At 38.4% G+C, this 22,691-nt stretch overlaps 1 protein-coding gene across 1 annotated transcript in view; it reads left to right on the forward strand.

Moving 5' to 3' along the window:
* Positions 1–22,691, forward strand: part of LOC109434145 (selection and upkeep of intraepithelial T-cells protein 1) — a 52,436-nt gene that overhangs the window by 975 nt on the left and 28,770 nt on the right.

The raw sequence follows: 22,691 nt of genomic DNA on the forward strand, positions 1-22,691 counted from the left end.
TCAAGTAAGATAAATAAAAATAAGGACAAGATAAGGCAAAGCATTATAGGGTTTCATACCATTAGAATTAGGACAGCAGGGATCAAATGAAAATTCTAAAATTTTCAGAGAAAGAGAGAGAGACTCACAAAAGAAAAATATTAGATAAGTAGATAAGCATCAGATTTCTTGTCGGAAAGAGTATATATATTCTTTTCCAGTATTCACAAAAAATTTGCCAGGGGGCCATGAAGCAAGTCTCAACAAATTACAAAAGATTGAAATCACATGAGGAATTAAGCTAGAGATGAATGTCAAAGAGATAACTATAATTTTCCATAGTACATGGAAAATTACAAAATATACATATACTCGTAGTTATACCATTTTGCATTCCCTCTAGCAATGAATGAGATTTCTTGTTACTTCACACCCTCACCAGCATGTGATATTGTCAATTTTGGGACTTTTAGCCATTCTGATAGCTGTGTAATTGTATCTCATTGTTGTTTTAATTTGTAATTCCTTAGTGACATTAGCATCTTTGTATGTGCTTATTTGCCACCTGTATATCTTCTTTGAAGAGGTGTCCAGATCTTTTGCCTATTTTGAAATTGGGTGCTTGTTTTCTATTTTTAGTCTCAATATTTGGATCCAAATCTTTTAACAGGTAGTTGTTTTTCAGATATTTTTTCCCACTCTCTGATTTGTCATTCTCTTAACCATGTCTGTTGCATAGAAGTTTTAAATTTGAATAAATCTCAGTTTATCAAAATTTCTTTCATGGAATACCCTTTTGACATTGTATCTAAAAATTCATTGCTAAACTCAAGGTCACATAGATTTTTCTCTTTTGTTTTTTTAGAAATTTTATAGCATTGCATCTTATATTCTTATATTTAGGTCTATGCTCCATTATGAGTTAATTTTGTGACAAGTGAAAGGTCTGTGTGTAGGTTTTTTTGTCTCTCTCTCTCTCTCTCTCTCTCTCTTTCTCTCTCTCCCTCTCTCTTTTTTTTTTTGTTTGGTACATGGACATCATGGTGTTCCAAAAAAGATTATCCTTTCTCCATTGAATTTCTTTTACTTCCTTGTCAATGATCAGTTGACAATATTTGTATGAATCTATTTCTGAGTCTCTATCCAATTGATGTGTTAATCTCATCACTAATCACTAATCACTAATACCATGTTGTCTCTTTTTTTATTTTTTGTACCAGCTTACTTTTTAAAAAAATTATTATTAGTTTCAGGTGTACAAAAGAATGTAATAGTCAGACATTTATACCCCTCACAAAGTGATAACCCCTCCTCCCCCAATCTACTACCCCTCTGACATCACATACAGCCGTTACATTTCCACTGTCTCTATTCCCTATGCTGTACTCCACTTTTTGTGGAGTATATGTATAATTATAGTTGGCATTCATTATTGTTCCGCTTCAGGTGGACAGTGCAGTGATCAGGCATCTATACCACCCATGAAGTGGTCTCCCTAATAAGACAAGTGTCCATCGGATACCCTATAAAATCTTTACAACGTTATTGATTATATCGCCCAAAGTGTCTTTCATATCCCAGTGGCAATCCTGTGGTTACCAATTTGTGCTTTCTAATCCCCTCATCTTCTCCCTCATCCCCACCTCCTCCCATCTAGCAACCCTCAGTTTTTCCTCTATGTCTCTGAAAATGTTTCTGATTAGTTTGTTCATTTATTCTATTCTTTAGATTCCACCTATAAGTGAGATTATACGGTATTTGTCTTTCTCCATTTGACTTATTTCGCTTAGCATAATGTTCTCTGGGTCCTTCATATTGTTGAAAATGGTAAGATTTCATTCTTCTTTATGGCCAAGTAATACTCCATTGTATAAATGTACCACAGTTTCTTTCTTTCTTTCTTTCTTTCTTTCTTTCTTTCTTTCTTTCTTTCTTTCTTTCTTTCTTTCTTTCTTTCTTTCTTTCTTTCCTTCCTTCCTTCCTTCCTTCCTTCCTTCCTTCCTTCCTTCCTTCCTTCCTTCCTTCCTTCCTTTCTTTTATTAGTTTCAGGTGTACAAAACAATGTAACAGACATTTATCATTTATACCCCTCACACAGTGATAACCCCCCTCCCCCAATCTACTACCCCTCTGATATCATATACAGCTATTACAATTCCACTGACTCTATTCCCTATGCTGTACTCCACGTCCTGTGACTATATATATATTAAATTATAGTTGACATTCATTATTATTCAGCTTCAGCTTCAGGTGTACACTGCAGTGCTCAGGCACCTACAACGTCCATGAAGGAATCTCCCCAATAAGACAAGTGTCCATCGGGTACCCTACAAAATCTTTACAACATTATTGATTACATTCCCCAAATTGACTTTTGTAACCCCATGGCAATCTTGTGGTTACTGACTGTGCTTTCTAATCCCCTCACCTTCTCCCTCATCCTCACCCTCCCTCCCATCTAGCAACACTCAGTTTTTCCTCTATGTCTCTGAGACTGTTTCTGATTCGTTTGTTCATTTATTCTTTTCTTTAGATTCCACATATAAGTGAGATCATATAATACCATGTTGTCTTAATTACTGTAGCTTCATGGTAAGTCTTGAAGTCAGGTAATGTCAGTCCTCCGATTCTGTTGTTCAATATTGTGTTGACAATTCTAAGTCTTTTGTCTTGCTATGTAAACTTTAGAGTCATTTTATCAATATCCACAAAATAGCTGGCTGAGATTTTGATTAGGATTGTAATTAATCTATAGATTAAATAGAGAAAGAATTGAAATCTTAACATTATTGAGTCTTTCTGTCCATAAACATGAAATATCTTTCAATTTACCCCTGTGATTGCTTTCATCAGTTTTGTAGTTTTCTTTTTTTTTTTTTTAATTTATTGGGGTGACAATTGTTAGTAAAATTACATAGATTTCAGGTGTACAATTCTGTATTACATCATCTATAAATACCATTGTGTGTTCACCACCCAGAGTCAGTTCTCCTTCCATCACCATATATTTGATCCCCCTTACCCTCATCTCCCACCCCAGCCCCCCTTACCCTCTGGTAACCACTAAACTATTGTCTGTGTCTGTGAGTTTCTGTTTCTCATTTGTTTGTCTTGTTCTTTTGTTGTTTTTGGTTTATATACCACATATCAGTGAAATCACATGGTGCTCTGCTTTTTCTGTCTGACTTATTTCGCTCAGCATTACACTCTCAAGATCCATCCATGTTGTCACAAATGTTCTTATATCATCTTTTCTTATCGCCGAATAGTATTCCATTGTGTATATATACCACAACTTCTTTATCCATTCATCTATCGAAGGACATTTTGGTTGTTTCCATGTCTTGGCCACCGTAAACAAAGCTGCAGTGAACATTGGAGCACACGTGTCTTTATGGATAAATGTTTCCAGATTTTTTGGGTAGATACCCAGGAGAGGGATTGCTGGGTCATATGGCAATTCTATTCGTAATTTTTTGAGGAACCTCCACACTGCCTTCCATAATGGCTGCACCAGTCTGCATTCCCACCAACAGTGTATGAGGGTTCCTTTTTCTCCACAGCCTCTCCAACACTTGTTACTATTTGTCTTGTTGATGATAGCCATTCTGACTGGGGTGAGGTGATATCTCATTGTGGTTTTGATTTGCATTTCTCTGATGATTAGTGATGTTGAGCATTTTTTCATATGTCTATTTGCCATTTGTATGTCCTCTTTGGAGAAATGTCTCTTCAGGTCTTCTGCCCATTTTTCAATTGGGTTGTTTGTTTCTTTGTTGTTGAGTTGCATGAGTTCTTTGTATATTTTGGCTATTAATCCCTTATTTGAGGCACTGTTTGCAAAAATTTTCTCCTATTCAGTTGGTTGCCTCTTTATTTTGTCGATGGTTTCTTTTGCTGTGCAGAAGCTTTTAAGTTTGATATAGTCCCATTCATTTATTTTAGCTTTTACTTCCCTTGCCTTTGGAGTCAAGTTCATAAAATGCTCTTTGAACCCAAGGTCCATAAGTTTAGTACCTATGTTTTCTTCTATGCAGTTTATTGTTTCAGGTCTTATGCTTAAGTCTTTGATCCATTTTGAATTAATTTTGGTACATGGTGACAGATAGCAGTCCAGTTTCATTCTTTTGCACGTGGCTTTCCAATTCTGCCAGCACCATTTATTGAAGAGGCTGTCTTTTCTCCATAGTATGTTTTTTGCTTCTTTGTCAAAAATTATCTGTCCATATTTATGTGGTTTTATTTCTGGGTTCTCAATTGTATTCCATTGGTCTATATGTCTGTTTTTCTGCCAATACCATGCTGTTTTGATTATTGTAGTCCTGTAGTACAAGCTAAAGTCAGGGAGTGTGATACCTCCAGCATTGTTCTTTTTTCTTAAGATTGCTTTGGCTATTCAGGGTCTTTTGTGGTTCCAAACAAATCTGATGATTTTTTGTTCTATTTCTTTAAAAAATGCCATTGGGATTTTGATGGGGATTGCATTAAATCTGTATATTGCTTTGGGTAATATGGCCATTTTAACTATGTTGATTCTTCCAATCCATGAGTACGGAATGTCTTTCTATTTCTTTGTGTCTTCTTCAGCTTCTTTTAAAAATGTCATAGTTTTCAGCATATAGGTCTTTCACATCCTTGGTTAAGTTTATTCCTAGGTATTTTATTCTTTTTTGCTGCAATTGCAAAAGGAATTGTTTTCTTATTTTATTTCTTTTTCTGAGATTTTATTGTTAGTATATGGGAATGCAGTGGACTTTTGTACATTGATTTTGTACTCGGCAATTTTACTGTATTTGTTTATCATTTCTAATAGCTTTTTGGTGGCATCTTTAGGGTTTTCTATATATAGCATCATGTCATCTGCAAAGAGTGACAATTAAACTTCTTCATTCCCAATTTGGATGCCTTTTATTTCTTTCTCTTGCCTGATTGCTCTGCTGAGGACTTCCAACACTATGTTGAAAAGCAGAGGTGATAGGGGACAGCCCTGTCGTATTCCTGAAAGTAGAGCAAAGGGCTTCTGTTTTTCACTATTAAGTATGAGATTAGCTAAGGGTTTGTCATATATGGCCTTTATTATGTTAAGGTATTTTCCTTCTATACCTATTTTATTAAGTGTTTTAATCATAAATGGATGTTGTATCTTGTCAAATGCTTTTTCTGTATCAATTGATAAAATCATATGATTTTTGTCTTTTGTTTTGTTTATGTGGTATATCACATTGATGGATTTTTGTATGTTGAACCATCCTTGTGCCCTGAGGATGAACCTCACTTGGTCGTGATGAATAATCTTTTTAATGCATTGTTGCATTCGATTTGCTAGAATTTTGTTTAGGATTTTTGCATTTGTATTCATCAGAGTCTGTAATTTTGTTTGTGTGTGCTGTCCTTGCCAGGTTTTGGTATCAGGGTAATGTTGGCCTCATAAAATGAGTTAGGAAGTACAGTCTCTTCTTCAATTTTTTGGAAGAGTTTGAGCAGGATTGGTATTAGATCCTTTTATTTTTCTTTTTTGCATATATATCTTACAAATATTTTGTTAGACTTATATCTAAGTATTTATTATTATTTAAATATTTTAAGTGATGTGTTTTTAATTTCAAATTCCATTCAAACTTTGCAGTCTATATGAAAACAATTGGCTTTTGTATATTAATCTTGTATCCTGTGAGTTTGCAATGATCATTTTTTTAGTTTCATGAGTTTTTGGTCATTTAATTGGGGTTTGTACATAGACATTGATGTCATCTGCAAACAAAGACAGTTTTATTTTTTTCTTTCCCAATATGTACACATTTACTTTCTTTTCCATTTTTTGTCTTATTATATTAGCTATGACTCCAGTATCATGTTGAATAGAGTAGGAAGAGGGACCTCCCTGCCTTGTTCCTGATATTGAGAGAAAGCATCCAGTTTTTCACTGTTAAGTATGTTATCTGTAAGTTTTTTATAGATATTATTTTACAAGTTAAAAAACTTCTTGTCTCTATTAGTTTCCCAGCATGTCCATTGCAAAGTACCACAAACCATGTGGTTTAGAACAACAGAAATTTATTCTCTCACACTTCTAGAGGCTAGAAATCCAAAATAAAGACAACGACAGGACTATACTTTCTCTGAAGGCCTAGTTGTTTATTTTATTAATCTGTCTATTTCTGTGCATATTTGTAAGTTTACATTTAAAAAGAAAAAGATCAAATGGGATGAATAAAAGCAACTAGCAAGGTAGTAGATTTAAACTCCATCAAATCACTAATGACATTAAGTGTACATGGTCTATGCACCTCAATTAAAAGGCAGAGATTGTCAGATACAAAAAAGCAATTATACACTGCCTACAAGAAACTACTTTAAATAAAAGGGCACAATTAGGTCAAAGTAATAGGGTGGGGAAAGATATGATGCTATTTTTAATCAAAGGAAGCTAGAGTGGCTATTTTAGTATCAGACAAAATAGATTTCAGAACAAAGAATATTACATAGAATAAAGGAAATCATTTCATAATTGTAAAAGGAACATTTAACTAGGAGACATAAGAATTTAAAAATTTTAAGTACTCACAGTTTTAAAACACTTGAAGCAAATACTAATAGAACTGAAAGGAGAAATAGGCAAATTTATATATTTATTTGGAGATTTCAAAGCTCCCTCTCTCAATAACTGGTAAGTAATCAGAAAATCAGTAGAAGACTTCAACAACTCTATGAATCAACCTGACCTGATTCACTTTTATAGAAAACTCCACCCAACAGCAGCAATATCCATGTAGATCAGCTCCAGCTGTGTCTGCAGATTACAATCTTTTCACCAGCAGCCACTTCTGAGAAACTCCAGCTTGCCAATGCCCTCTGGCAACAGCAGCCACCACTACAGAACAGTTCTGGTTCATCCATCCTTCTGAAACACTGGGAAACGTCTACAGAGCATCTCCAGACTTCCCACATTCTCATTAGAACTGGGCCACTTCTATAGACCAGAATCGGCCAACCTCCTCTGTCAAGTTTGGGTGCCAAAGGCAGAACGTATGCATATTTGGTAGCCATGCCCTCTTCAAAGAGATGTAAATATTTACCTTGGTGTAGAACACTCTCACTCTTTAGTGTCTTTATTTCCCATTCTTCCTTAGCCTAGAGCCTAGGTGATGCTCTTTTGTACCTACTGCTTCTGAATATCACAGAGTTTATTGAGCAATTAGCCACAATTCTATTGTCCTAGGCAACAATAATTTATGTTAAAATTACCCTACTTGAATATCTGGAGTGGTTTCAGCCCCCTGACTTGGCCCTGATTGATATATTTGTAGGGAGCTAAAATACTATAACCCACAGCATCTCTTGCAGAAAAGGGGTGACAAATGAGATATTGGGTGGGCTGGAGGGAAGCTTTTTAAAGAGGCCTGCCCTTGCTGTCAAGTGCCATTTAAGCTTTCCCCTATTCCTCATTGTTTTTGCTTGGAAAGAGAACACAATGGCTGGAGCTCTAGAAGTCATCAATGATCATGAGGTGACCTTGAGGATGAAAGCCAATTGATTCAGGAGGACAAAGCAAAAAGAATAACTTCATTCCTGGTGATTTAATGGAGTCATCATACTGCACCTGAACTGTCTGTCTCAACTTCATGTCACATAAGGGGGAAAAGAGCCCAATATTAGAGAAATACTTGGATTATGAGAATATATTATAGGAGAGTATTAGATTGTTTCTAAACCTTTATCATTATAAATACTGTAGTTAATATCTCCCAACATAACTGTCTTCAAACCTGATCCGTATTATAAGGAAATTAGGGGACAAAGCATAACTATTTTAAGGTTTTGATGTATATTCTTCTGTGAATTGTTGATTTTTTTTTGCCATCTTTTTTTCTATTCAGACGTGCATTTTTCTTATTGACGTATGTGCAAGGGCTCTTACCCATTGCATGTGTTAATTAACTTTTTAACTTTTTAAATTACCACAACCTTGGCAGCTCAAAGCCACATACATTTATTATTTACAGGTTCTGTAGGTTAGGAATCTGGCCATGGCTTACTTATGTGGGTCCTCTGTTTCAGGGTCTCTCATGAGGCTCTGATTAAGGTAAGAGCCAGGGTAGCGTCTCACCTGAAGCTCGACGGAGAAGGATCTGCTTCCCAAAATCCCTTATGTGTTTGTTGGCAGCATTCAGCTCCTTTAGGGCTGTTGAACTGGGTGCTTTAGTTCCCACCTGGCAATTAGCTGGAGGCCCCTCTAAGTTCCTTTCCACATGATCCTTCCAGAAATGGCAATTTGCTTCAATAAAAGCCAATAAGGGAGAGAATGCATTAGCAAAAGGGAAGTCAGACCCTTTCATAACCAATCACAGAAGTGAAATGCCCTAAACACTGAGGTTATCTATTGGTTGATAATCTGTCAGTTGATAGGCCAGCCCACGCTCAAAGGGAGGGGTTACACAAGGGAGTGAATACCAAGTGGTGGAGATCACTGGGGCCCATTGTAGAGTTTATCGCACCATATTGAAGTCAAGCACCTTTTTTTAAAAAAAAAAAAAAATCATATTTACTGCAATTATTTTTCTCACTTTGACAGAATTTTTGCTTCATTAATGGTGTTTTGGATACACTGATAGTTTTTTTTTCACCTTAGCATTTCAGATGTAAAATGTTAAGAAATATGAATACATGAAATTTGTCAAGGTAGAAATTTGGGGCCACCATGTGAAGCTGTGACCACTAGGACCTCCATATGGCCTAGTGGCCCATCCTTCCTCCCAATGGTCAACCCTCAGGCTACATGCCTCACTCCTGAAGAACTAAAAAAGAACACCTTTGGGCGGCTGGATGGCTCAGTTGGTTAGCGTGCAAGCTCTTAACAACAAGGTTGCCAGTTCAATTCCCAAATGGGCCAGTGAACTGCGCCCTCCACAACTAGATTGAAAACAGTGGCTTGAGGTTGGAGCTGAGCCACCAGTGGGTGGCCGGTTTTCTCAGTGGTTAGAGCACGGTGCTTATAACACCAAGGTCGCCGGTTCGAGTCCCACACAGGTCAGTGAGCTATGCCCTCCACAACTAGATTGAAAAAACAATGAGTTGACACCCTGGAAAAACACTGTTCCCCAATATTCCCCAATGGAAAAAAAAAGGAACCCCTTTTGCAGCTCTGAGGGTTTTTTGTTCATCATTGGTAGTAGTCTACTCTGCAGGTGACAGAGAAATTGTGGACCTGTTCAGTGGATTGTGGGGATGTAGGGCTACCGTCAGTCCCCACTCTGCATTGGCCACCATCTAAGGGCTTCAGATCAGCTTCTGGCAAGAAGAGACCAGCCCAGGGTGTCCACCCCCTTTGCCTGGTCTGGCCACTATGGAAGCTAAGGGGTAATTAGGAAGCTCTGTCATAAAGATTATCAAAGCATGAATAGAGCTATTCAAACGCTATACTCTTATTGTCCATTGGAGAAAATGGAGTTTCTCTGATGTATCACCCTGATTTGAAATGTTATATTTTTGAGGTATCACATTGTACTTTTCGTTGTGTTTCCTGATTTCACAAGGATAATAAAACCTTCCAACTTATTACAAAATAGCTCTTTACCCCTTTTTGTATCCAGAAAGGCAAATTAACTTTGAGGGTACAAGGGCTGACAGACGACTTCTTAACAGAACCTATAGAATCCATAAGTCAGTGGATTAACATCTATAAAGTGCTGCAATACACACACACACACACACACACACACACACACACACACACACAACCTATAACTAGACTTCTATGCCCAGTAAAAATATTATTCAGGAAATAGGATAAAACATTTTTTGAAAAGTAAAAGCCGAGGGAATTTGTAGTTCGCAGATCTACACTAAGAACAACACTAAAGGGATTTCTTCAGGCAGAAGGAGAATGATCCCAATTGAAAATATAAAAAGGCAGGAAAGAATAAAGAACAAAAGACAAGATAAATACACGGGTAAATGATATTTATGACTCAATAATTGAAATGTATTATAGAGTAGCATATGGCCGAAAATAATAATGCAAAAGGTGGGAGGAAGTAAATGAAATTTAAAAGTTCTAAATTTCAAGCACTGTTAGGAAATGGTAAAAGTAATATTTTGTATTGTGGTAATAAATCAAGGATGAATGATATAATCTCTAGGATAACTACTAAATAGTAATAGAGTGTAAAACTAAAATTTTAATAGAAGGAGAAGTAAAATGAAGACGTTTAATCCACAAGAAGTAAGGAAAGAAGGAAAAAGGAACATTGTCTAGCTAATAAATTAACAAAAGAACCACAAATAAAAAATAAAATGTTGATTCATTAAAAAGAAGAAAAGAAAGGAGGTAAAGGACCATAAAACAGATGAACCAAATAGAAAATAAATAGTGAGATGGTAGATAGCAACTCAACTATATTGGTAATTACATGAAAATAAATGGAGTAAATGCTTCAAATAGAAGAATAATGTTGTCACAACGGTTAGAAATAAGTTTAAAATGCTTCTTCCATGAGACACACTTTCAGTATAAGAATACAAAATGGGTTAAAAGTAAAAGAATGGATAAAGATAGCCTGTGAAAAAGGTAACCAAAAGAAAACGAATGTAGCTATTCTAAGATTATACAACATAGATCATAAGGCAAAAAGCATTTGTAGAGATAAAGAGAAACATTTCATAATGATACATAATGATAAAGGTGTCTAGCACAAAGACATCAAATTCATAACACATACAGTTATATATGCTAATCTTATATGTCCCGATCCTATTTCATCATCTTTGTGTGTATCAAGGGTGTGCAACGAAGTCCAATGATATGTTCTATCTAAGCGCCTGCAATGGGCTGAATTTTTGTGTCCTCCCAAAGTTCGTATGTTGAAATCCAACACCCTCCCCCCCCCCAATGTAATTGTATTAGGAGGTGGGGTCTTTGGGAGGTAGTTAGATCATGAGAGAGGAGTCCTCACAAATGGGATTAATGCCCTTATAAAAGAGACACCTCTCACCTTAACTCTACCATGTGAGGATGCCACAAGAGGATGGTAGTTTGCAAGCTGGAAGAGAGCCCTCATTACATTAGTACCCAACCACTGGCATCCTGAGCCCAGACTTCCAACCTCCAGAACGATGAGAAATAAATTTCTGGTGTTTATAAGCCGACTTGTATATGGTGCTTTGTTACAGCAGCCTGAATTGACAAAGAGTGCCTGCCTTTGTTTTCTCTATAAACTTTGCTCTTCTTGCATGAGGCTTTTGTCAAGTTTTCACAAGTTGTTTGAGGTCCATGGTTTGGTGGCTGCGTCCCTACCTTTGCTTCTGGGCCCTCTGGAGCCTGACTTTCTTTCTGCTTTTATCTCTGCACCAACAAGACTTTCACCCTTATTTAAAACTATCACTTAAACAATGGAATGAACGCATAATTCACAGACTTTTTGGACAGGAGGCTGGTCTGGTATGCAGTCTTCTCCTTCCAGAAATAATGCCCCATGACATTATATTTTGGAGATTACAATCTGCCAAGCTGAGTTTGTGTGACTCATCTTATCTGTGCCAAAATTGCTGCCTCGCCCAGGGATTGGTTCTCCTCATCTATTTCCAGTACTCTTGTACGTGACCTAGCCAAACTCTGATAAAAATTTTTTATATAAGTTATAAATATCATTTTCAGGAAAAAGTAATTAAGTAGAAAGTATTTTCTTTTGCTGGTGGTGAGAGGTTTTATCATCGTACCTCAGAGAACATCCTACTCTTATTGGAAACTATGCCTTTTAAAACCATCTTGAGGTAGGCAAATACTGACAAGCCTGGGCTTTAGCTAGTGCCGAGACTTCTGAGAAAGGTGAGAAAATAAAACATAATAGACAAGGTTTAAGTATTTTCTCTGTGTGGGAGAGGAAGAAAAGGGAAGAAGGAAAGGTGATCATTATAATAGTATCATGTCATGTCATGAGTCATATAATACTTTTACGAATCCCAAGTCATTGGTAAAGCAGAGAATAATATTACAAATGCTTGGAATATTCCATTTCTTCTGGAAATTATTAAAGTCACAGATGTCTGCATTTTGGTTGATTTGATATGGAAGCTACACAAGGACAGAATGCTTGGGTGTTGGGCCTAGAGACACAGTTGACATGAATATATTGCTTCTATGGAAATTAGAAGACGTTTTTGGACTTCCTCAAAATATGGAACTAGTTAGGGTTCAAGGACACTTCACCCAGGACATTGGGGAAGAGAAGGTATCTGAACGCGATCTGGACCACATGTACGTTCAGTAAATCTCTTGTCCCATTCTGTTATATCCAGCTCTTATTTCTGAGGCTGCCAGATGAGACCTATATCGACTTTATGCTCCCAGATACTGGCTTGGGACCTCTAAGGTGCCTCCAAACTGGTATAAGTCCCCACTCTTGAGTTAAAGAGGGAGACTCCAACTTGTAACCTCCTTTTCTCCTCACCAATTAACCAAAGCCCCCATGATTACTGTCCCCAACTTTCTGGTTCGTAGTTGGGATTTTAATGTCAAAGGCCTTAAGCTCTGTCCCCACATCTGCTGTTTCTTGAGTCAGTGCCTCCATTGATGACTTTGTTGCTGTGGGAAGTGGATCAGGAATTGAGAGGGTGAATGTTGGAGACTTCCGATTGCTTTGGGGAGTTTGCAGTCTGTCCATGCTACTGCTTAAGCCTAGTGTGACATACATCTTACAAGTTCCACAGTATTCAGATATGACTTGTAAAGCCTTTCTGTGTCCCCTCACACATCATTGCTTCTCTCTGGGCCTTAGTCTCCCTAAATACATGATGACAGAGGTATTTGTTGACTGGTTCTGTGAGGCTAAGAATAAGATCAGGTCGCGCATTACAAGGAAAGACTGACAATTCTATCTACCTCTCCTTGTACCTCCATTCTATTTTTTTAAATTCCCTGTTTGATTTCTTTAGTTCTAATTTTTACCCTGGCTCTGCCTGGAACCCTGTTTTCTTTGGAATAGGGTCTCTGCCTGACTCTAATCGGCCCTGATAGAGATAGTACTTCTGATCCTAAACTGCTGTCTCTGTCAGTTCTCCTAGAAGTTGGCCTCCGGCTGCTTACGAGACTTGACAATTTAGTTCGTGAACTTCTTGCAATGCTGTTGCTAACCTTTTTTGATATCAGAGGGATTATTCATTATGAAATTGTACCAAGTGGACAAAGAGTTAACCAAGTTTACTGTTTGGAAGTGCTGAAAAGGCTGCGTGAAAAAGTTAGACGACCTGAATTTTCGCCAACAATTCATGACTCTTGCATCACAATGCTCCAGCTCACACAGCACTGTCTGTGAGGGAGTTTTTAGCCAGTAAACAAATAACTGTATTGGAACACCCTCCCTACTCACCTGATCTGCCCCCCAATGACTTCTTTCTTTACCCAAAGATAAAAGAAATATTGAAAGGAAGACATTTTGACAACATTCTGGACATGAATTGTAATACGACGACAGCACTGATGGCCATTCCAGCGAAAGAGTTCCAAAATTGCTTTGAAGGGTGGACTAGGCACTGGTGTCAGTGCATAGCTTCCCAAGGGGCATACTTTGAAGGTGACCATAGTGATATTCAGCAGTGACGTATGTAGCACTTTTTCTAGGATGAGTTCGCAAACTTAATTGTCCGACCCCATATACTGCATATTATTAGCTACATATTCCAAGTCTTTGTAATGTAGGACGTGGTAGCCTTTATGAGAATTGCTCCTGGATTCTGCCCTCTTGTCACCAACAATAGTGCCCATAATCTGTTACCATGTCTTCTAGGGGACCAAGCAAGTCCAAGTGACCTGTTTGAACCCTCTCTCTAGATGTCCTCCCTTTGTTCTGTGCTTGCTGTATTCAAGGACTGGGACTTTCTATCAAATTACATCTGTTTCCATTGAAATTCCTCATTTTTCCCTATGAATTCAAGCTTCAACAGATGCCCTTCACTTTGTAAAAAAACAAAAAAAACAAAGAAGTATGACAGAGTCTTGTTGGCTGCTGAGTACTAGACCCCAGACATTCTGGTTGAATCTGGGAAGGAAAGACAAATCTCTGGATGGAAGGGGCTCTCTGGAATTTATATTGTATAAAGGCAGGAATATTGTCATCCGTTTAGTGACTCACCATGTGTCCCTTGCTATGTTCTCCCCAAAGCTCTCTCACATAGCCTGCTTTAAGGACCATCATGATTGTAAGGTAGGTTGGTGAGCTATTTTATTTTTTACCACATTAGTAATAAGTAAATGAGGGTTTAGAAAGTGTAAAACACTTGCTTAAAATGACGCCAAACTACATCTGCTTGAGAGAAGCAAAATTGTTTAATTTGAATGAAAAGCCCTATGAAGACATGGACTTGTTTTCATTTTGGCCATTCCCCTCCCCTTCCTGCCCCCCATTTCCTATCCAGATCAGTTAAAACCAGGCAGTAGCCTAGACCAGAGAAAATGGGATTTCAGGCAGAGCCAGGGCAGAGATCTGAACTAAAGGAATCAAACAGCATAGCTAAAGAATGGAATGGCGTGCAAGGGAAGGTAGATGCTATTGTCAATTACTCTTTCTATTTTCTGTTTGGTTGCTAGAGTATCATCCTGGAATGACCTGGCTTCTCTCCTAGGCTTTCTGTTTACAACCTCTCTTGAGTCTAAGCTCCTATTTGGCAAAGGAGTTTCTGCCATTTGTCTTAAAACTCCCCATCTACAATCCCATCTTCTACGATATTTCAGCTAGAAAAAAAGTCTTACTTAAGATAACACACACGGGGGTGGCCCGTTAGCTCGGTTGGTTAGAGTGTGGTGCTAATAACACCAAGGTGGCCGGTTTGATCCCTGCATGGGTCACTGTGAGCTGCGCGCTCCTTAAAAAATAAATAAAAAGATAACACACGTAATTCCACGCATATCTGCAGATGGCCTGTGGAAACTATAACTCCTACTCTTCCCGTTTATTAACTGTCTGCCGTGTCATTGGTATCTACTAAGGAAGGAAATGTGTTGAAGGCCGTGGAAGAGAAGTGGTGTGTCTCTCACTCTTCCTTTTTCTCCTTAAATATTCAAAAACGTTTCCTTTTCTGGCTCTCAGAGGAACAAGAACTCAGCTGGAGTAACAAAGTGGGCAAAGAAATAACAGGGTTATTTCTCCAACATGCCCCAGATTCAGCTGTTTTGACAGATGTTTAATATCTTATGAGATATAATTGCAAAAGAAAGAACTTGCCTTTTTAAGAAATCTTTTGCAAAATGAACGGTGTATCCCTCCATGTTTGTGCAGAGTGACCATGTTTGCACAAAGGCTATGATACTCAAGCTTTTCTAGCTGATTAGTGAGTACGATCATGGTTCTTAAGTTTCTCTTGTCCCAGATAAATGCAAGTGGGATGTCAAAGTCACATCATATTCATCACATTCACATTTCATAAACTCAGAACCGACCTTTGTTTAACGGTGTGGTTTCACAAACATGAGACTTAGTTCCATTTAATATATACAATAACATTTTGAGCACAGAATTAATATTTCTCTTTTATAAAGTCGGGCTTCAGGGCATGTAGCACACAGTGAGCAAAAGCAGGCAGCATTATAACGTAGGCCAGTGTGACTCAATCTGTCACTTCACATTAACTTCACAAGGTGTGTGGGGTGTTATCACACAGACCATGAGGACATCAGACTGTGGAGTTCCCCTTCACAGGGAATCCGGGAAGTAAGTAAGAGGAGAGTCTATGATCTAGTTCAGATGTGGCAGGGTGAGCAGACAGTTACTATAATTCAGCAGATTGCCAGGGTTCAGGATCCAGGAGCTCAGGGAATCAGCTAAAATAGCCCCAAAGAGCAGATAGGTCAGAGAGATTTTGTTATTGCTGGGTTTTGTTTTCTTTTGTTTTGCTGTGTATGAGACTCCATACCTAAAGCTGTTTCAGCAATACTCTCAGAAAGTGCTTAGAATATGCTCCATGGTGATGCGTGAAGTTCTCTCTGGAACAAAGCTGAGTTGGGCCAAGGCAAGGGGCAAAGCTGGAGAGTCATTCTCAGGAATTTAGGAGGCGGGACCGTGGCAGAAGCGATGACCACAGGTGGGATGCCAGGCAGGTACAACAAGCAGACCAAATTCCAGTGGGGGGGCGGCGATTGTAAACTAATTCTAGGCAAGACTTGTGAAGCCAGTTGAGTTCTGACTGGGGAGAAGTGGCCTGGGTGAGCTTCAGAAATGTAAACTAGGAAAATGGAGAGTGTCTGATATGTTTGACATCCCCACTCTGATCTCAAAGGCACCTCAAATCTGATCATGCACATATGAAAGTGTGGGTTGAAGGATTGAGAAAAGGCTGGGATAGCTAGTATTTCAGCTCAAGCAGCATAGAAAGGCTTGTGCCTTTCTCAAGTCCCTTGACAGAGCTTTGGGCTTCCTGACCACAGGGAGGGACTGACATGGACTTATAGCTAAGGTGATTCGTCTCTTTCTGCTCCTAAGTAAGAGAAGATCTTCACCAAGAAATCAGAACGAGTCCAGCAGCATTCCATTTCAACAGCGAGAGAGAGACTCAGCCTGCTCACCTGCTTGGGCCGCCCGCAGCACGAGACCTCCCCAGCTCTGGTCTTCCCTTTGAAAAGTGTCAATCCCACCAGATTCTTGTCTTTGCCATTATAGGTCACTTCAAAATTCACATTCCTGCTAGCTCTTCTTCTCTTACATCCTTTTACATTTTTACTCTTCCTTTTCCCCCATTCTATTGGCCCAGGATGCTCATTCTATGTACAGTCACTGTATCCCATATCTTTACCTTATTTATATAATTATTTTTTTCCTCCTTGTGATGATTAATTTTCTACGTCAACTTGGGTAGGTCACGGTTTCCAGTTTTTGGTCAAACACCAGTCTAGATGCTGCTCTAACGATATTTTTAAAGATTTTATTAATATTTAAATCAGTAGACTTTCAGTAAAGCAGATTGCCCTCAATAATGTGGGTAGGCCTCATCCAATCGGTTAAATGCCTTAAGAGAAAAGACTGAGGTCCCCTGCAAAAGAAGTGATCCTGCCTTTGTACCCAAGCTTGCAATATTAACTCTTCCCTTGGGTTTCCACACTCCTGGCCAGCCCTACATGTCTCAGACTTGACTGCCCCACAATTGCATAAGGTGAAATAAATCTCTCTATATATATGTACATCCTATTGGTTTTGTTTCTCTGGAAAATCTTGACTAATACACTCCCCTAAAGAAAACTTGACGCAACCCCCATGGAAACCACCTCCCACCGAGTGACTGTCAGTAATTGATTTTTCTCTCCCACAAAAACCACAGAGCCAGGAAGCAGCGTCCGCATTTTGCACGCCTCCCATATACTTGCTCAGAAGTCATATTCTTTTCTTATCAGATACAAACCCATCCTTCTTTGTTATTGATGCTGTCCAACCAAGATCGTACTACTGCTATGTTTCTCACTTTTGTCCTCTACCAACCTCCGCATCACTTCCCCTCATTCATTCATGGGAACAGTGTCTAGCTCTGGCCTATGCATTTGGGACAGTGATAGCTCTCTGGAAGGGTAGTTGTCAGAACTAATGCCAATATGTATAAAAGACCTAAAGCTGTGAGACCAATGGTAGGCACATGATACATAGGCGTTATTAGCAATTATGTTTTCATTCAGTACAGGTCCTTGTATAACCATATGAGGCTCCAATGAACATAAGGACAAACCATCCAACACTCTTGGTTTAAAAGTTCTTTGACCTTCACTCCAAAAACGTTTACCTGAACTCCTCTTTGGCCACTCATACCACAGCAACGTCCTGTATCTTATTAGTTTAAGAGGGAAGCATGTTCCAGAAAACTCCCCCGTCACTTACCACAAACTCATTTTCTATAGTTCAGCCAGAAAAAAAGGCTTGCTTAAGAAGCCCATTCCTGTGATTTCCATGAAAAGAAAATTTTCTCAAACACTACTGACCTCTTGTCCCTCCACTGTACTTCTTCCCTCAAAAGAAGAGAAGTTGTTATGATTGGTTGGTGACAGCATGAGCCCACATTTTTCTCAATTTACTTGGAGATAATTTGCCAAAAGTCAGTTACCACACAGATTTATCTCCTCAGTGTGAAAACCTAGACAGTATGCTTCTTTTTCAAACACCAATTTCTTTTCAAATGATGTCAAGATGTTAGGAGTGGGGAGAATGGGTGGGCAGGGGTGCTAACAAGCCCATGTGGTTCTCACAGTAAGACAGCAATTTTATCAGTGATCAAAACTTGTCATTTATTAGCCTTCTTAGACCTCTCCTGTCATCAAGCAAAACTGCTCTACCTATCTGAAATTGTAAAGTATAAAATACCAATTTCTGACCATACCTTTATACTCCAGTTTTTCTCACCCATTTTTCTACTAGAACTGACCTTTTACACTCATTAAGATGTAGTCCTAAACTCCCTCCGTGCTTTGTCGTGATAACCAATGCTGCACTGATCTCATTCCCAACAGGGCTCTGGTTCTATGCAGCAGGGACTGTTGATGGCTGTTGTCTAGAGCCTGATGGGCTTTCTGCGTTAGAAATCTCTAGTAAGTCACTGTTGAGAGACTGGATGGTCCTGGATGGACACAAGCAAGATACTGGTCCAAGCTCCAAAAGGGGAAAATGGTGTGACCGTGTCATGCACTGAGGGGCTCTAAAGCATGAATAATGGGAGTCCCTGCTGGGCAAGCGCAGTGCCCACCCTCAGTGTCTGATGAGAAGTCACAGCCTCACTCTGGGCTCTAACTTACAAAATACCTTGTCTCTCCCAACCTCTTAATCATAATTACCAAAGGGTCAGATTCAAGTCTCTTCTCTGAGTAACCCCTCTTCACTACAAATGTGAGGGTTATTTTAATTTCTTAAGGTTTCTCAGAAAACAATGATAATTGATGATACTTGCAATTACAGAAGAAAGAGCATTATCAAAACAAATATATTTACCAAATTGAATTTTGTGAGGTGATATTTGACAGGGAATTTCCTTCCTTTAGGAGTTTGGCTGAAAGTTAGATATATTTCTGCTGCTGTGCTATTGCTGGTGGTAACTTGCCCTGGCTTGACTTGAGTCTGCTCATTTGAATCATCCACTGCGACTGAGCTGGTTGCCAGTGCGGTTCTGCCTCGCTCTGTTCTCATTATAGAGCAGCAGCGGTGGTGTTTCTGGGAGCATGGAGGGAGCAAGGACTTGTTCAAATTTTGAATGGATTAAGTTATATACAGGTGAGTAGTTAATCCTCCTCTTCCAATCTAGCAGTGGCCATTCCCAGGTTCCATTTTGTAATTCTTTTTAAAAAATTTAATTTTCCTTACTGTGTTGTTTCCTGCTAAGGGAAGTTTGCTACTGGCCCATTTGGGGAAAGCTCACAGAGCTAAACAATTTCAGTCATATTTTGAGCTCAAAGGCAAATCGTTTCTGGGAAAAGTAAATGCAGAGAACAAGTTTGCCTTCTCTTTTGTCAGATATGTTACAGGCACTAATAGAAACATGAAATGCAGAGAAGTGTGCATTCAGGATAAAAGCAAGGGATACTTATTCCTCCTTAGGACAACGATTCATTCTGATGTTTCCTTATGCTCAGTGTCATTTAAACTGGTCTCCTTCAGATTTAAGGTGCTGCCATCTTCAGAAATTTAAAAGGCCAGGTGTCAGTGTGTCACAGTGTGATGATTTAGAGGCAGGCCACTATAGACAGGACACATTCATGCTCTCCTAGTGGAGATATATGGGTGTGTGTGTGTGTGTGTGTGTGTGTGTGTGTGTGTGCATATATATAATAAAATAAGGGCATGTTTTTTAGAATAGCGAGCCTTTTGATAAACTCTGACCTCCAGTATTTCAACTACATTATTACCTAGTCCCCCAAGAGAAAATTGTGTGGCGTTTGCTTCTAATACTACCCCACCAAGGGAGAAAATAGGTACAGCTATTCTAGTCCTCAAGTCAGTAACTAGTTACAAAGCTATAAATAATATTTATGACTTTTCCCACTACCTAACCTAGGCTTCCTTTTCATTCATCTCAGAATATTGGGGTTTTCTACCTGGTGGGGAGACCCTAATCTTCATTCCTAAAGCATCTGAATCTTTAGTGTTCTTGCCTTTATTACATTACTGTGGTCTTTAATGAACATCTACTACTGAACTTGAAGTAATTAGGTATGTTCAAGAGAATCCCCTGGATTCTAGACATAGTTCTCTCTGAATCGATAACGTCTATTTCCTTTTGATAACTGGATTTCAATACATTTTTTATGTGCCTGTTGATTCAATGGCAAAAGGAACCCAAACTAGCCAGGTGGCCGTCTATGCATCCTTGTCACCAGGCAAATATTGCTCACTCTTATGAAGTTATGCCTCCCTTGAGAAGACCTTTAAACTGACAGAGCCCGAAATTATGGGAATGGGAAGCAAAGATATAATGAATGGATTACTGGGTACGGTAGTAACAGAACCTCTCCCACTTCTGTCTCTCTAGTCTTGAGCCTACGCATTTTGGCAACGGAATTAAAAACACCACGCATAAGTCATTGATTCAGAGATGGACTGATCCTTATGGGGCAGTGTTGCAGCCGTGCAGATGGTGCTTTCTAGCTAGCACCACATCTGAGTGTTCAACAGGCCACTCTAATGGTCTCTAAGACCTGCTGCTACTGTGTAAAGGAATGTATAGTAAGATCTGTCAGTTCCATAAGTGGGAGCTCATTGCTGCACTTTTTAAATGGTAAACTTAGTTCCTCAACCAGAAACCATTTTGTATGGAATGCCATGACTACATATAAGGCATATTATAAATTGGTTCTTGGTGATGCTGACAGAAGCATTGCAGTCGATGAAGGCAATCACATATGTAGGATAATTATCCCATCCAGTGAAGACAAAATGCCCTTTTCTCTATGGTGGCAGAGGTCCAATATAATCAATTAGTGGAAAATAGTTTCTCATCCGGGGAAAGAGTAAAAAACATGGGGCTTAATGTTTGATCCTTGCCATTAGCAGTTGGGCAATCAGTGGTTTCCGTAAGCAGAAACTGTGGGGAGGAGAATCCATCTTGTTGAGCTCATTCATAGACCACACCCCACCACCATGGCTGTTTTGTATCTGAGCCCATTAAACAAATACCAGGGTTGCTCACAGAAAAGGCTGATTGACATCCACAGGGTGGGATGCCGTGTCCACTTGATTACTGAGGGCTTCTTCTGCAATAGGAAGCTTGGATGACCATGCAAATAATTCATGAATATGCTCATACTTTGTGCTCCTTATGAGAGCATTCACGCATGAACTTTTCCAGACTGCCTGCCACTAATTTTCCTACTTTGTTCATTCCAAGATTCTGATCAGTTATCAGCTGTTTCATGAGCCAGTGTAGATCTTTATGCTCACCTACTGTCTCGTTATCACTCACCTAGTCTCTACCAGAGACCAGGAGCAAGGCAGACACTGATTCTCTAAAGGAGAACAGCTATTTGTGAAAGATGGTGTGCCTTGTTTCCAAATCTGTAGATAGTTTCCTGGTTGTTCTTGAAAATGAAGAACTCAGTTGGACAATCTGATTTCAAAGCTCACTATATATCAATCAAGAGTGTGTGCTAGTGCTGGAAAGATGCACAAATAGATAAATGGAATAGAATAGAGTCCAGAAATAGACCCAAATTTTCTGCACTTTGAATTTTTGTCAAAAATCAGTTATCAATATATGCATCTATCCCTCTGATGACAGAACACTGTTTTGATTATTATAATACATCTTGAGATTAAATAGTGTTAGATCTTCAACTTTGTTCTTTTAAAAAAAATGTTTGGTTATTCTGCATCCTGGACTTCTCCATATAATTTTTGATGAGCGATGTAGTTTCCTCAAAAAACTTGCTTGGATTTTGGGATTAAGTTTAGTTTATAGATAAATTTGAAAGTATGGCCTTAAAAAAAATACTGAGTCTTTCAATCTGTGACCATAGTGTATCACTCCACACATGTGGGTCTTCTTTAATGTCTTTAAAGATGTTTTATAATTTTCATTGTAAAATTTCTATACTTATTAGATTTATATCTGTATGTTTCATTTTAGATTAGTGAATAGAATTAGCATTACTTCTTTCTGATTTTTGTGCCATTACTCTTGCCTTTCTGCACTGGATAGGATAAGTACACTGCTAAATAGAAGTAGTAAGAACAGATATTCTTGCTTTAGTCTCTGTCTTAACAGAAAGTGTTTAACATTTCACTATTAAGTCTGATATCAGCTGTAGGTTTTCTGTAGACACCTTTTATCAGACTGAGAGAGTTTTCTTCTATTCATATTCCGAGAGTTTTAAGTGTTGAGTTTTGTGATATGATTTTTTTTTCTGCATCTGTTGAAATGATCATATGATTTTTGTCTTTTATTCTGTTAATGTCATGAATGCTCTGTTCCAGTTTTTCTTTTTTCACTTTTTCTTCTCTTTTAGTTTGGATAATTTCTATTGATCTCTCTTCACATTCACTGCACCTTTTTCTGTGGTGTTCTGTCATCAACCCATTCAAATGAATTCTTTATATCCAAAGTCATATTTTTTTATATTTAACATTTCCATTTTGTTTTTTAAGTGGTATCCAAGTTTCTGAAAAAAATTTCCATCTGTTCATGCATGTTGTCACTTTCCTAACTAATATTTTATTATATTTATCATACTTATTTTAAAGTTCTTGAGTTGCAAATCA

This window comes from Rhinolophus sinicus, linkage group LG06 (assembly GCF_036562045.2).
Source record: "Rhinolophus sinicus isolate RSC01 linkage group LG06, ASM3656204v1, whole genome shotgun sequence".
Taxonomy (NCBI): domain Eukaryota; kingdom Metazoa; phylum Chordata; class Mammalia; order Chiroptera; family Rhinolophidae; genus Rhinolophus; species Rhinolophus sinicus.